Genomic DNA, 15,828 nt, shown 5'->3' with positions numbered 1-15,828 from the left:
GCCAACAGCTCATCCAACCGAGCCAGCTCGAGCCGAACCGAGCCGAGCTGATTGCTTACCCCATCCGAGCCGGTTCGAGCCATTGGCTTAGTTAATCTAACTCGAACCCAGGCTATGGACTCGTTTCAACGGAGCTGGTTCGAGCCATTGGCTCCAATTGAGCCGAGTCGATAACTCGTCTTTACCGAGCCGGTTCAAGCCATTGGCTCAATTGAGCCCAGTCGATGGGTAATCCCAACCAAGCCAGCTCAAGCTGTACGCTCAGTTGAACCGAGCCGGGCCGGTTGACATCATCACTATTCCGGTTGGGCTTCTACTTTGGCTAAAAAATTGAACCGTGCAGTTCTCAGCCTTGATGGTAAGAACTACAAAAAATGATATGAAATCTTTAGTTTTACGTCCCACGCTTATGTTGGTGAGGCTAAAGGAGACGGTGATGGTGGGAAATGAATGAAATGAAGAAAGTGGGAGGAAACGGAAGAACCCCGAGAAAATCCACGAGCACGGTGTTTGTCCACCATAAAGTCCAAACTGCGCGAGCTGGGATCGAACCAGGGACCTCAAGCACCGGAGGTGAACGCTCTACCACTGACCCACCGCGCCCCCTGGTAAGAACTACAGTATATACTTATATTGGTGCTCACGGCGTCATTAACTTGTTCCACTACCAACGAATTTCGAGGTACTTTGTATTGCATCTTTTGTGCGTGTTTTGTGTCGCTTTGTGCGCCTATCCCCACATTTTGTGCATCACCGGAAGTGGGTCAAAATGGGCCTACAAATATGGCGGAACAAATTATTGCTCTTCCGCCACCAATGAATTTCGAGTTCGTTTCCTTCATATTGTTTTGTGCCGTTTTGTGCGTCTACTTCCGTTTTGTGCGTCATGGGAAGTGGGTTAAAATGAGTCCCCAAGGTGGGACGAAAATGACCAAGAGTTCCGCCACTATTAAATCTCGAGGTCGTTAATTTCACATCGCGTACCCTTTTGTGCGTCTATTTCGACGTTTTGTGCGTCACTTGAAGACGGTCAAAATGGCCTCAAAGGTGGGACGAAATTGACCCACTGCTCCGCCACTACCGAACTTTGAGGTTCTTCCTTTCGCATCGACTAGTGAATGTGTCGTGCCGTTTCGTGCCCCCATTTTCACGTTTTTTGAGTCACCAGAAGTGGGTCAAAATGGGCTTCCAAGATGGGACGAAAATGACCCACTGTTCCGCCACTATCGAATTTCGAGGTCGTTAATTTCACATTGCGTACCCTTTTGTGCGCGTATTTCGACGTTTTGGCGTCACTGGAAGACGGTCAAAATGGGCCTCGAATGTGGGACGAAAATGACCCAGTGCTCCGCCACTACCAAATTTCGTGGTCCTTCCTTTCGCATCGACTAGTGAATGTTTCGTGCCGTTTCGTGCCCTTATTTCCACGTTTTGCCAGTCACCAGAAGTGTGTCAAAATGGGCCTCCAAAGTGTGACCAAAATGACCCATTGTTCCGACACTATCGAATTTCTAGGTGGTTTCTTTCGCATCGTTTAGTGCCCTTTTTTTAAAGTTTTCTGCGCCTATTTCTCGTCTTGTGCATCACCCGAGGTGAGTTAAACGGGGCTTTAAAGTGGGAGTTAAATGGCTCACTGTTCCGCCACTATCGAATTTCGGGATTGGTTCTTTCGCACCGTTTAGTGTGTATTTTGTACCGTTCTGTTCGCCTACTTCCACGTTTTGAGCATCACCAGAAATGCGTCAAAATGGTCCATCAATGTGTGAGGAAATAGAGCCATTGTTCCGCCACCATCGAATTTGGAGGTCGTTTCTTTCGCATCGTATAGTGCCTACTTTGTACTGTTTTGTGCTCATATTTCCACTTTAGTGAGACAACAAAAATGGGTCAAAAGGGCCTACAAGTATAGCGGAATAACATAATGCTGTTCCGTCACCATCGAATGTCGAGGTCGTTTTCTTCACATTTTTAATGCATGATTTGTGTCGCTTTGTGCATCAGTGGGAGAGGGTCAAAATGGACCTTTAAAGTGGAATGGATATGTCTTTTTCTGCCATATTGGTAGGTCGTCTTTGACCCACTTTTGATTGATTGATTGATTTTGAGTTTTACGTCCCGTTCAGCAGCGAGGCTATATGAGACGTGGACCTACTGATTAACGTGGAATCCGAACCACATGAGCTCCCGCCGGGAATCGAACCCGGGTCTCCCGCATTGACCCACTTTTGTTGGCCTACAAAACGTGAAAATATGCGCAGAAACGGTAAAAACATGCACTAAACAATGCGAAAAAGCGACCTTGAAATTCGATACTGGTGGGAGAGTGGATCATTTTTCTTCCCACTTTGAATGCCCATTTTGACCCACTATCATTGATTCACAAAACGTGGAAATAGGCTTACAAAACGGTAGAAAACACGCACAAGATGATGTGAAGGAAACGACCTCGAAATCGTTCCTGACGGAACAGCATTAAATTATTCCGCCATATTTGTAGGATAACATTGACCCATTTCCGGTGACGCAGAAAACGAGGAAATAGGCGCACAAAACGACGCAAAAAATTTCCATGTAATTAAGCTGAATTTCCATTTAAGTTTGTAAGCTTAATTATATGGAAAATTTTATACATTTTTCCTTTACGTTGGTCTACTTTACGTTGATTTTGGACTTTTAAATTTTATTCAGTTTTCCACTGAAAAGTATCTATAATTCAACAAGGAAATAATTATTAATTATAATTATTATCTATATAATTGAATTCATTGTAATTTGTTCCATAACAAACACTTTACCATTTCGTACTAGCTGTTATGCCCGTTCTTCGCATGGATCAGATAAAATATCAATGTAAACGAACTGAACAACGGGAGAACAATCAAAAAACATTTCTAAAATTGGATATATTTTGTGTGAATATATATCCAACAACCGTTTCCGTACATGTGTTTTCATTGGGAAGGCTGATGGGGGCTGAATTTGAACGTATACACTATCGGGGGTGTCACTATACGTCTGAGTAACTCCCATAAATATGGATTCGAAACAAATTCTACTACTTCGACATGTCCCGGTGAACCACCCCTCAGACCCCCTTGGTTCATATTGTGAAAAAATCTCCTCTGGCCCCCACCAACCCCCAACCAATACCGCGAAAACTATGAATGTGATACTAACATCTGCCATTTTCTACTACTTTTTACATATGCCGGTAAAAGTCCCTATAATCCTCTGGTTCCAATTTTGAAAAAAAAAAAAAAAAAAAAAAAAACAATGCCTCTGGCCCACAGCCGATGGGGGCTGTATTTGGAAGTCAACGCCTGTGAAAGTATCACCATTCATCTCAGCAACAGCGAAAACTATGGATTTGACACTAATATCGGTCACTTTCCATCATTTTTACATGTCTCGCAATTTCCCACCCCCGGTGACTCCCCGCCCGCATACAATGGTGGCTAAATTTGAAAATCATCGCTAATGAAAGTATCATCATTGATCTCAGCCACCGCGAAAACTACGGATTTGACATCGGCCATTGTGGATTATTTTTACATGTCTCGTGATCCCTTTTATAATGCCCCCTTTCTTAGCTGATGGGGGCTAAATATGAAAGTAAACGCGGTCTTGAGTTTCACCATTGAGCTCAGCTATCCCGAAAACTACGGATTTGACATTAATATCGGTCATTTTCGATTATTTTTACATGTCTCGGAATTCCCCCCTCTGCTGACCCAAGGCCCGCATACAACGGTGGATGAAAATGAAATGAAATCTTTAAGTTTTACGTCCCACGGTTATGCCGGTTAGGCTAAAGGAGACGGTGATGATGAGAGATGAGTGAAATGGTGGAATGAAGAAAGTGGGAGGAAACGGGAGAACCCCGAGAAAACCCACGAGCACGGTGTTTGTCCACCACAAAGTTCACTTGGCGGGGGCTGGGATCGAACCCGGGACCCCAAGCACCAGAGGTGAACGTTCTACCACTGAGCCACCGCGCCCCCCACAACGGTGGATGAATTTGAAAGTCATCGCTAATGGTAGTGTCGCCATTGATATGAGCAACCGCGAAAATCATGGATTTGACACTAATATCGGTCATTTTGGATTACTTTTACGTTTCGGTATCCCCTTCCCGTTGACCCACGGCCCACAGCCGAATACGGTGAATTTGGAAGTTAATGCGATCGGAGGTTCACCATTGATCTCAGCGACCGCGAAAACTATGAAATCGACACTGATATCGTTCTCATGTCACGGTAAACGCCCCCCTGAGACCCCCTGGTTCGAATTTTGTTGAAAACGCTTTACCTTGGTGTGGGACCTGGACCAAGGTATCTTTGACCAAAATTTGGTAACTCTCGGTCGACTTTTCTGGTCTCCAGGCCGGTCCCGGTAAACGTCCCCTGGGGACCACCTAATAAGGAATTAAAAAAAAAACTATTCGTCTTGGTCTGGGGCCTAGACCAAGCTACCCGTGACCAAATTTTGAAAAGTTTCGGTCCACTCGTCTCTTCCACAGGCTGCACAAAGATAGATAGACAGACACACGAACAAACTCTATTTTATTTATATTAGACATGTCAGATCCGCCGTTATTGTATTAGTGCGGTGCTTGAGCGATTGATCGTAGAAATTCAAACTCCGATGAGTGAAAATTTTATAGGCTTGTTTTATTACAAGTTTAGACTCTTTAGTTTAGAGAATAGGGCGTGAATCATGGGTCAGAGTTGATGACAATGGGTTTTGGTGGGTCTGTGGGTCACAGTGGGTAAGAGTGGTTTATGATGAGTGGTGGGTCAGAGTGGGTCACGGTGGGTCGTGGGTCACGACGGGTGGTGAGTCAATTGGTCGTGGCTAAAGTTTTCATTGCCCCATGCCCTCTCTGAACTATAGTGTTGAAAATTAATTGTGAAAATCAATTGCAATTGATCAATCAATTGAAAGTAATTGCTGTGGAAATCAATTGCAATTGAATGAATTGCCAATTAATTTCAATTGCAATTGAATTACAGAATTCAATTGCAATTACTTTCCACTGCAATTACTTTCAATCAATTGATCAATTGCAATTGATTCTCCTTTTTCAATGGCCAACTGCAATTAACAATTAACCATTACTTATTTCAATTGTTAACTGCAATTAACAATTAAATTTACAGATTAATTGTTAATTGTTAATTCAATTGAAATTTGCCCAACACTGGTTGACTACAATAGGCCTATAGACTAATAGCCTATATTAGATAGTTTCAGGTTACAAAACAGGCTTATGAAACAAATTTAGAACAATTTCTAGGCTGTTCACTGAAAAACAATTGAGGCTACTTCTATTTCTTTATGTTTTAGTATATTGATATGCAGCTTAGGCTATTTTCAACAAAATAATGTACAGGGCTTGAAAAATCTTTCTTGCAAGTACTAACCAGCCAAAAAAAAAAAAAAAAAAAAAAATCTACTAACCAGGCCATTTTGCAGTCACAGTATCTTTACTCCCATTTATAAAAAAGTACTCGCCACTGGCGAGCGGATTTTTCAAAGCCTGAAAATGTAGGTCTACAATTTTGAAAGTTACTAATAAACAAGGTTATAGGACTGCCTAAACTACAGAGTACAGTGTTTTTGAAACTTAACATACTAGGATACAGAGACAGATTCCAGCTATTTTTCAAATGCATTGATCTAGCAGGCGTCTCATAATTACCTTCCATATAAGCAAAATGAGATACAACAAAAAAATTGTAACTCTGAAACGAAAGCCCAAGGGACAAATTCAACTTAACCTATAACTGCTGACCTACCAGGCTTCCACCAACATCCATTGGTTTTACAACACTGATATTACTGCACGAGTAAATATAAAAGTTAATGACAGGATTTCAAATTTCAAAACAAATTTTTTTGAATGAGTTTGTCAAAGCAATTGGTACATCCAAACTTCTGTAAACTGAAACTTAAAAATGTAGACAGAGCATTGTGAAGGATGTTACTAAATGCCTGTGCTCTTAATTTGTATTTACCTACAGTTGATGAAGATCATGTAGGGGTATCTCATAATTACCCTACATAGGCAGTGTCCCATAATTACTCTCACTTATCCTACCGAAAACAATAGTTTTATATTACTTGACCTACAACACAATACAACATGTCTAGAGAACAGTCGGGGAGCGGGGACGAGCGTTGCTACCGTAAAGGCGCTTGCACCCTTGCCTCATCTAGCGTCGTCACAGAGTTCTTATGTTCATGAAACCGTAATTTTATTAATATTATTTTGCTATCAGCTCTTTTCAGTACTTTAATAAAGATTATTATTAGCCCAGGGAACAGGAGAAGCATTTTTTAAAAAAATCTAAACGTCTTAACATCAGAACGCCTAAGGGCAGACAATTTATTCTTTTCGAATTTATTTTGTTTACTAGACTGTTAAATGTTGAACCCACGTTGGATTCCTTTCGTGGCTTTTCATTATTTGAGCTAAATAAAACTTTCACAGGAAGTTTCTTGTCTGTATTCCTCAAGGTTTTCTAGAAAAATAACAATTTACTTCAAACGCCCAACAGTGGACAATTTGTCCACCATAATGAAGCTTTGATTTGATTTAATATTGTAAGAAGTAACTTAAATTCAATTTTTATTACATGTTGGCAATTTTCTTGTAATGCTGTAATCACTAACTTTATCTACTTTGGTAATAATAATAATAATAATAATAATAATAATAATAATATGCCATAACCAATCGAAAATTAGTGTTTATTACTGCTTAATATTTAATTATATGTATAGAACTTACAAATAAATAACATACGAATATTATTTACATCATTAGAGTTGATAACACCGAAGATATATTTCGTGAACCCTATAGTTCTGTTCCTTGCTGAGCCCACTACAGTTATTCTCGTCTTATTTTCATAGGGAGCATAACATTCTTATTGACCCTTGTTTACCCCATATATTTTCTTGCCAAGGATGAGATCCTTGCAGAACTTCAAAATATGAAGCGAAGAGTCTGATATGTTGAGATAAATTTCGGAGACACTCACAGTGAAGACATATTACCAAAGCAAATTACTGTAGCGAGCATTCAAGCGAAGAGTCTACAAGCGATTCAGGTGTAGATGATAGGAACGTGAAGTCAGACATGAACCTTTTGGGGGTAAACTGTCCACACTAGCACCAAAATTATAGAGTGGAGTAAGTGCCAGATATTCGGGTATCGCTTGGTACATCGAAAGATACAGTTCGAAAGATAATGGCGTGAAAGAAAAAGTGGAACAGGATATAAATATCTAAAGGAAGGTTCTTATGTACGCACATTGGGAAGTCGTGATTTCCCGTTTTCCTAAAAGAGAATATGAGCGAAACCCCGCACGCGGGGCGCAACACTGTATTAAGACAGACGGCGTGGTAAGTGCATGGGAACTGTTGACTGCTAACAGTGTAATCACGCATACAAAATTGTGAGCAGAAATAGGTTCCTCCTGTGTTAAAGAACGAACAGTGGTCAATCAAAATGAGTCAACTCGAAGTTTTATTACAGTAATATATGCATATAGTATATCGTATGTATCTCTGTAGGAATAATGATATTCATAGAATAGAATCTGAAGTTTACGGTGTGCAATTTTGCAAAGGAAAAACGTCTCGTAATTGCTGTACAGAGATAATGACATTTCTCAGCTTAAGCGTAAAAATGACATGCAACCAGCGTCTACAATATGATGGTTTGCGTTATTTACTGTGTTGTACTGTCCATATAGCTTACCTGACAGCACTCTGTGACCTGTAGCTTTTGTAAGTTCAATTTTCAGTACTGTCATTAACCCATCATTCTTTACCGTCTCTAAAGTTTATATATATATATATATATATATATATATATATATTTTAATCATGAGTTTAGAGAATTGTTTTCATCAGTTGCTCTGGTCTTCTGATTGACCTTCAAACTAATCTTTGAAAAATGTGTGTACTTCTCTTTCTACTCTGAAGTATAATATCGGATGTTTGCAAGTTTCTTCTCTCTTTCGATGCACATTTTGAAGATTTCATTTCACCTTACAATTGAGAGAGAGAGAACGATATATATGACGGGAGATACGATCTATACAAAACACAAGTCACACATAAAGCTTACAGATAATCCTACCTTCTAATAGTTTAGGTCTTTAACCAGTGCCTGGAAGGTCGAGTGGGATCGAGCGATGATCAAGGAAAGGGACTCCCAATAAAGCCTTTAGAAGCATATTCCTTCAACATCCTCCTCTCTTGTAGAATTTCATCTGAGAACGTAACTATTCATGCCTCTACGAGAGTGAGAGTCCTTAAAAAGTAACAAAATAAAAGTAATTAAATTTTTAATATGTAAAAAATACTAATTTCTAATATGTAAAAATACCAATTTCATACATTTTATATGTAATTCCGAATTAAGTACGCAGAGCATTAACTGTATGCATCACCCTGCTGCTTTAAGTGGACCCTGTGGTGAACAATTATTATGCGCGTGGATTTTCTCGGGTTCTTTCATTTCCACCCACTTTCTTATTCACCATCACCATTCATCTCATCATCACTGTTTCCCTTAGCCTCTGTGCATAATCGTGGAACGTTAAAAAAAGAAAATCGTTTCGTATTTTAACAGAAGCCACGTAAAATACATATGAAGAACGGTATTATTTGTAGTACGAACAAAGGGGGAAATAAAGAAGATAAATTAAGATTACACTGAGCGGCAACACCATTATAAATTTACTTTGAAGGAAGATGATTTATTTTTAACACAAAAGTGAAGATATATAAATATACTAACCTTTGGCCAGCTGGGAGCCCCGCCCCCAGGTCTCCGCGTTTGTTCGTTCTACGGCCTCGCATCTCTTATGCATCAGTCTGCATAAACAGTGAATTTCGTGCATTTGCTTTTAATATTTCCTGAGTTTGGTCAGCTGGGGCTTCGCCCCCAGACTCCAGTGTTTGCTCGGCCTACGGCCTCGCACCTCTTAAACTCACAATTCTACCCAATTTGAAGTTTCTTTTTCTATTTCAACTGCCTAAAAGATAAAATTTTGTATCTCAAGAAAACGCCTGTTTAAATAACATGGGGAATTTCTACATCCCCTCTTAAAATCCCTAAAAAATTGTAAAAATATTCACTACTGGCAAATTTTCCCATGGGTTAATCCTGGAAGACTACAATCATGCCAAATTTCATCATTCTAATCCTCTCCGAAGTGTCTAAACATTTTGGAGTATAAAAGATGTCTCATATATATATATAACATGGAAAGATTTTTTCAGCCCCCCATAAAACCAATCTAAAGTTGGAAATTTTTACAAGCATACCGAATTTTAAATTTTTTATTTCAATTTCAAGTAAGGCCCATTTACATAACATGGGGAACTTCATTCCCGCTTTAGATCCCCTAAGAATTAAAAATATTCACTTTTGGCAATTTTCCTGCGGGTTAGTCCGGCAAACTAAAATCATGCAAAATTTTAACTTTCCACGTCGACCGGAAGTACCCGTTATTTTATGTCAGTGAGTGATTTAAGATTTAGAGGGAAGATTTGTCTGGGCTTTCGGCATTTACGGCCATTTAGGGATGATGTCCCTCAGTGGGCACACTATCCGGGGAAAGGAAAGGGAGGGAGCGACCTGGGACCTATAAGTCACGTACCACTCCGTCATTTGCTTAGTGTGAATAAAGAAAACCCAGGAAAACCTCTTCAGGGTGGCTGGCCTGAAAATGCTTTTTACACTTTTTCAACCGAGTGCCCCCACCGGGAATCGAACCCGGGACAGCTCGTACCACGTCAGTGATTGAGTTCATGTAGTTTTATATATAGTTAGGATATAGTATTGCAAGTAACTATATTCTGAATCAACGACTTTAAACAGATCTCTGCACATAGCCACACTTAGAAGACTATAATAATATAGGTAACAAGTTGGGTCTGCTTATGTAAAGACGATGCTTCGTTAAATTAATTAAGCAGTTTAGCGTCTCTTTTCAGCGGCGATGCAATATGAACATTGGATCTACAGTTTAAGGTGAAACTAACCACCGTAATGGATTCAAATTTTGTAATGCTCTCATCGAAAATCGAACCTTGAACCATATGCACTTAGTGTTGTAAAAAAAAAAAAAAAAAAAAAAAAAAACTTTGTAAAGTATTTTTTCAATAAAAAACATCGTTCTTTTTCATATTTTATTTCAAATATCTATTTTTTTTGGCAACTATTATTTATTGATTTATTTTAACAAAAGTGACACTGACCAAAGCTTAAAACTTTACTTTATTTTAAATTATAATTTGTAACTGTTTCGGATATCTAGCATATCCTTCTTCATCGTGTCTGATCGTGTCTGAAGAAGGATATGCTAGATATCCGAAACAGTTACAAATTATAATTTAAAATAAAGTAAAGTTTTAAGCTTTGGTCAGTGTCTCTTTTGTTAAAACAATTAATCCAAAGCCATGAATAGTCTTACTATTGATTTATGTTGCAGAGAAGTGAAATTATCAGCAGAACTTGACTCGAAGCCCTCGTAACTTACAAATCGTTTGTTTCTTTGTACTTATACGAGCAAAATTATGTGATTATCCCTTTCTGACCGAGGTCATTTTTGACGTTTAGCAACATTTTCAGTTAATGACTTACTGCTCTAAAACCATTTACCCGATTGAGATGGTTATGGCCTTGTTTTTTAGAAAAGGGGTGTGGCTATTTTTTGGTGTAAGTTACATTGCTGTGTTGCCAACGGGAGGGAAATTATTGAGGAAAATGAAGGGATGAAAATTTCCTAACCGAATTTCAGTTTTTTTTTTTTTTTTTTTTTTTTTTTTTTTTTTTTTTTTTTTTTTGTATCTAGCACCATTGTTGCCACATGGGTCCAATCCACCTTAAAAAATTCTTTGGTGTGTTCACAAGGTACAGTGAAAACCTTAAGTCGCTGGCTTCCATACAAAACGATAAAAAAGTCTCTGTTATACACATGAAATTTTGACACTTTTTACGCCTCAGAAGCAAAAATCAACAGATATGCCGGGGCTACACCTTCCCTAATTATCTTATTGAAACTTTATATGATGCGCTCTGTAGGCCAAAGAGGAGGCTTTCAGATAGTGCAACGTAGCCAGCAAGAGGAAAATAATAGAGGAGAAACGGGAATTTTCCGAATTTTTCACCTAAAATCGGAAATTTTTTTGGCTGGAAACACTGTCACCAGACAGACGCAAACTATCTGAAAGCAAACGTTGGTACCCCACTAATATATCCTACGAGTATCATAGGGACATCTTACAAAGTAAGCATGAAATTTTAAAAAATATATCTTATTCTACTTCATAAATTCACAATTTTCTTACCATTTACAGAACATGGAAAATGAAATGAAATCTTTAAGTTTTACGTCTCACGATTATGCCGGCTAGCCTAAAGGAGACGGTGATTATGAGAAATGAATGAAAATGGTGGAATGAAGAAAGTGGGAGGAAACGGGACAAACCCGAGAAAACCCACGCACACGGTGTTTGTCTACTACAAAGTTCACTTGGCGGGAGCTGGGGTCGAACTCAGGACCCCACGCACAGAGGTGAACGCTCTACCACTGAGCCACCGCGGCCCCTTACAGAACATGGTTTATTATAAACCTCACCTGTATTTCCCCTAATTACTACTGAAACTTTTTATGGTGCGTTGTGTAGGCTAAGGACGGAGTTTTTAGACAGATGTACGTTTGTTTGAATGTAGCCGACAAGATGGAAATAGAGACAAAAGGGAATTTTTCCAAACATGTCCCCTAAAATCGGGAATTAAAATTTTCTGTAACTGGCAACACTGCTATCAGACACACACCACACACGCAAACTATCTTGAAATAAACTTTGATACTCCTCTAATATATCGTACAAGTATCATGACGACGTCTAATAAAGCAAGCATGTCATTAAAAGATATCTCATTCTACCTAAAAAATCACAGTTATCTTTCCACTTAGGGAACCAACTGTGTCTCCCTAATTTTCCTATTGAAACTTTCTATGGTGCGTTGTGTAGGGCAAAGACGAGACTTTCTGATAATGGTACGTTTGTAGCCAACAAGAGGGAAATAATAGAGACAAAACTGGGATTTTTTCCAAAATTTCCTCCTAAAATCGGGAATTAAAATATTCTGTAGCTGGTAGCACTGCTACCAGACCGACGCAAACTACCTTAAAAGGAACATTGGTACACCACTAATATATCTTACAACTATCAATGCGATATTTAAGAAACAAAGCTTATAATTACAAAAAAATAGATTAACAGAAAATTAGGGAAAAACTAGAAAATGAAGAGTTAGAACCTAATTACAAACCTTTTGTGCGACCCTTAATTACCCCATTGTAACGATCTGTACCCGCTTTTTTTCAGTAAGGACCATGTTCGACTGGCGTAAGTTGACTTGCGCTCAGACGTATAGGTACGGATTTATAAAAAAAAATTCGAAAAGTCAAGATTTTAAGCATGAACAACGAAAGGGAGGGAAAATACACTCGCACTCAGAAAGGCTTAAATACTACAAATACAATCTCATGTGTGTTTTTTTCTTTAAATATTAATCTATTATGTTAATAAAAGACAAAGCAAACACACCTGAAAAACGGTAACCCATTTTATAGAATTCAATATCGTGCTTGAATCTCAACGTATCAGTTTGCAATTATAGTGCAACTAGCTCTTTTGTCTTTATTTCTTGATTTTCCTTCTATCTTTTTCTTAAAAAGTTGTTTCCACCTACAATGATAAGGAACTTGTTTGTGACAAAGACAAGAGTAGCTATCATATCAGAACTGAGATAACTAACCAGATGGATCAGGTGTTCGAGAATTGATTTCTTGTATTTGACAACAATCAAGCAATTTATACCGGGATTTATTTAACCATTTGCTTTAGCACTGTTAATGTGACCTAAAATGATTTAAAAATGTAGTATTCAAATAGAAGGTCAGTTTAGTATATTTAACTACCATAATCATGAAGCCTGTTTTCAACACGAAATATTTATTTTAAATAATACACTTATGACAGATATTGCCGCCCGGTGCAAATGCACGTGTTGCACATATGGTAGAGCAGGCCCTGCATACCATATATATCTAGTCAACAAATTATTTATGTGAGATATTTAGAAAAATATTAGTAGGCAAATTGGTATTAGTTTTTACCTTTAGACAAGGTATTTGCATTTTATACTGTACGTAATATTATTTTCGTATTTATTAAAGGCCTGCTTTCACGGAAAAACAAATTTTCATTTCTACTTTTATTTCTAAGTTGATATTGATGAAACACTGCCGAAACCTGAATTGTTAGTAGGTATTGTCCGTTTACGCGTACCATAGCTTGGCGCTGTGTTTTGACACAAAACCTGGCTCGCGAATCTCAGCAGTCCTTCCCCTTCTTTCCCCTTATTGCAATGGTAACAGTGGCACTATCTCATCAACTTTAGCACTAGAAGGGTTTGGCATTTGCAAGTTGCGTAAATTTCGAAAGTTTACTTCTTCTCTAATCAGGATCGTAACTTGTGGGAGACAGGGGAGAGGCAACTACCCCTCAGGGAGGTTCCCCGCCGTTCGAAGGGGGCCCATTTTGAGACAAAATTGTCTTAATCCATATAGGATACGAACATGAAATTAAAGATAAAGCATCAAACATGTTCACTACATTACAGGGTTGGCAAAAACCATGGTTTTTATTAAAAAAAAAAAAAAAAAACGTCTTTTTTGGTTTAAACCAGGGTTTTTTGGTTTAAACCAGGTTTTTATGGTTTAAATGATTTGCTATATATATTCATATCATATATGGACAGAAATAAGTTTGTTTCGCCTTGATGTTATTATGCAACAACCGGGTTATGCTGGAAGGGGTCACATAAGCTTAAAGCGGAATAAAAACCGCTTCTCGAGTTACATCCGAGAGAAATTGTCCTCCATTTGAACTCAGAACCAGGACTAATTGGCCACAAATGCGGTACGTCTGCCGACTCACTCACGAAGGAATCCTGATAAAAAAAAAAATACGTTGTACTGATCTTTACATGATTCTTAATATAACTGTCAAGAGTCATTTCAGAAGGACAAAAAGATAAACGGTTGCACAAGTGAAACCACTACAGAGAATTACATATGAACAATTTCAAAGTACTACGGAGTACTGAAGAACTAATTTAGTTCAAGTTAGTTAACAACGACTTTTATTGGTCCAAATTAAAGAAATACACCGACTTAATCAGCATATCAATAAGAAAAGTGAATAAAGATACGAATTACTTGAGTCCACTTTGGCTCAAACTCATTTATACATAAACAGATACCAAAGATACTTATTTCACTAAATGCCTCTCGTGGGGTCTGTATGACCCTTCCAACACACACACACAAAAAGTACGGCATTTTCGATGTATTTTATCAATAGTAAACATTAAAACGAAACAATATTTAGAATTTTTCTTCGATTGTAATTACATAACAATAATAACAACTACAAAAAAATCACAAAATAAACATTTATAAACTTGTAAAAAAAAGTTGCTTTTGTAGTATAATCTTTTTGAGTAATGAATGGGGAATTCAGGTCTGAATATAATACGAATAATATACGGGAGTGAAACGTGATAACCCACAAATGTGTGTTCATCAAGATTTTACAAACACACTTTTACGAACATTTTTTTGTTTTTTGGTTTAAACCAGTTGTTTTTTTTTGAAAAAACCAGCTGGTTTAAACCTTGGTTTAAATCAGCCAACCCTGCTACATTACATAAACAAAGCTGCACACAAACGGTAAATATAACAAAAATAAATCGTGGGCCCATTTCATTAAAAAATGTCTACTATTAGGGGCCTTAGAAATAACATTTATTCGTATGGTTTTGAGATTTGTCAATATTGTCTCCTTAATTAACTTGTCATGTATGGAACGGGCACAGGGGTGTAAGTAACGGCCCCGCAGACCTTACCGTGAGTGAGGGCTCACAGGCTCCGGGGGCCATAAAAAGCAAGAGAAAGATAGAAAGAAGGGAGGCCAAGAATTAGAAAAACAACTTTTTCTAGGAGGCCCAAATACACATATTAATGCTTGCCCCCAGAAAAAAATCTAAGTTACGGCGCTGTCTCTAATGTGAATTTGTTGGTACATTTCTGCTAACAGTTAACTATATCAGGTTGGTCTCTTTAAACCTTGGGCCGTGGAGAGAAACACAGACTTACAGGAGGATAGTATTCAGATTTTAAGAAGGTGGGGAAAGGAGAGCGAGGATGAGCAAGATGAGAAGAAAGAGAATGAAAGAAGCACTTCTACATTTTCTTCATAACGAATTTAAAGGGCCATAAAACGAAAAAAAGACATCGGAACCCACCACCACATTGCAAAAGTGTTGGCAACATAATATTCTGGCGGAATATATCTCCCGCCAATTTTGGCCTTACAGAAGCTACCATCTAGGCATTCACCTCGTGGGACTGAAGAAAACCAGCCGGAGCCGTTTTCGTGCCCACGCTTGATCTACCTATTTTAATGCCTTTTTTGTGTTGGACAGTGTCTGGTAAGGGCACCCAAATAGGGCAAATGTGTACTGCTTTAAAATGTTCAAATGTTAAAATTCGCTTTATACTGTACTTTGAACACGTAATTCAATGTGTATTATATTCCTCTTACAGCCGCATGCTTTATTCCCTAGTACTTTAAGTCTATGGTTGTTAGTAATTATAATTATTGTATCATACTAATCCTTCTCGAAGTTCGTTCAATTAGTATGAAATTCTAGACTTGGCAGTTTGC

The 15,828-nt window shown here is 38.3% G+C and overlaps 1 protein-coding gene across 3 annotated transcripts in view; it reads right to left on the bottom strand.

The window, feature by feature from the left end:
• Nucleotides 1–15,828, bottom strand: part of LOC145694808 (uncharacterized) — a 137,132-nt gene that overhangs the window by 107,878 nt on the left and 13,426 nt on the right. For all 3 annotated transcript variants that reach the window (XM_081771454.1, XM_081771455.1, XM_081771456.1), the window contains exon 2: nt 8,153–8,326. The gene's annotated coding sequence lies outside the window, so the exon portion shown is untranslated. The remainder of the gene's footprint in view (nt 1–8,152; nt 8,327–15,828) is intronic.

Source organism: Thermobia domestica, chromosome 9 (assembly GCF_964235325.1).
Source record: "Thermobia domestica chromosome 9, izTheDome1.hap1.1, whole genome shotgun sequence".
NCBI classification, from domain to species: Eukaryota; Metazoa; Arthropoda; class Insecta; order Zygentoma; family Lepismatidae; genus Thermobia; species Thermobia domestica.
Note: the sequence above shows the minus strand (reverse complement) of the source record. Positions and strands in the feature narration are given on the sequence as shown.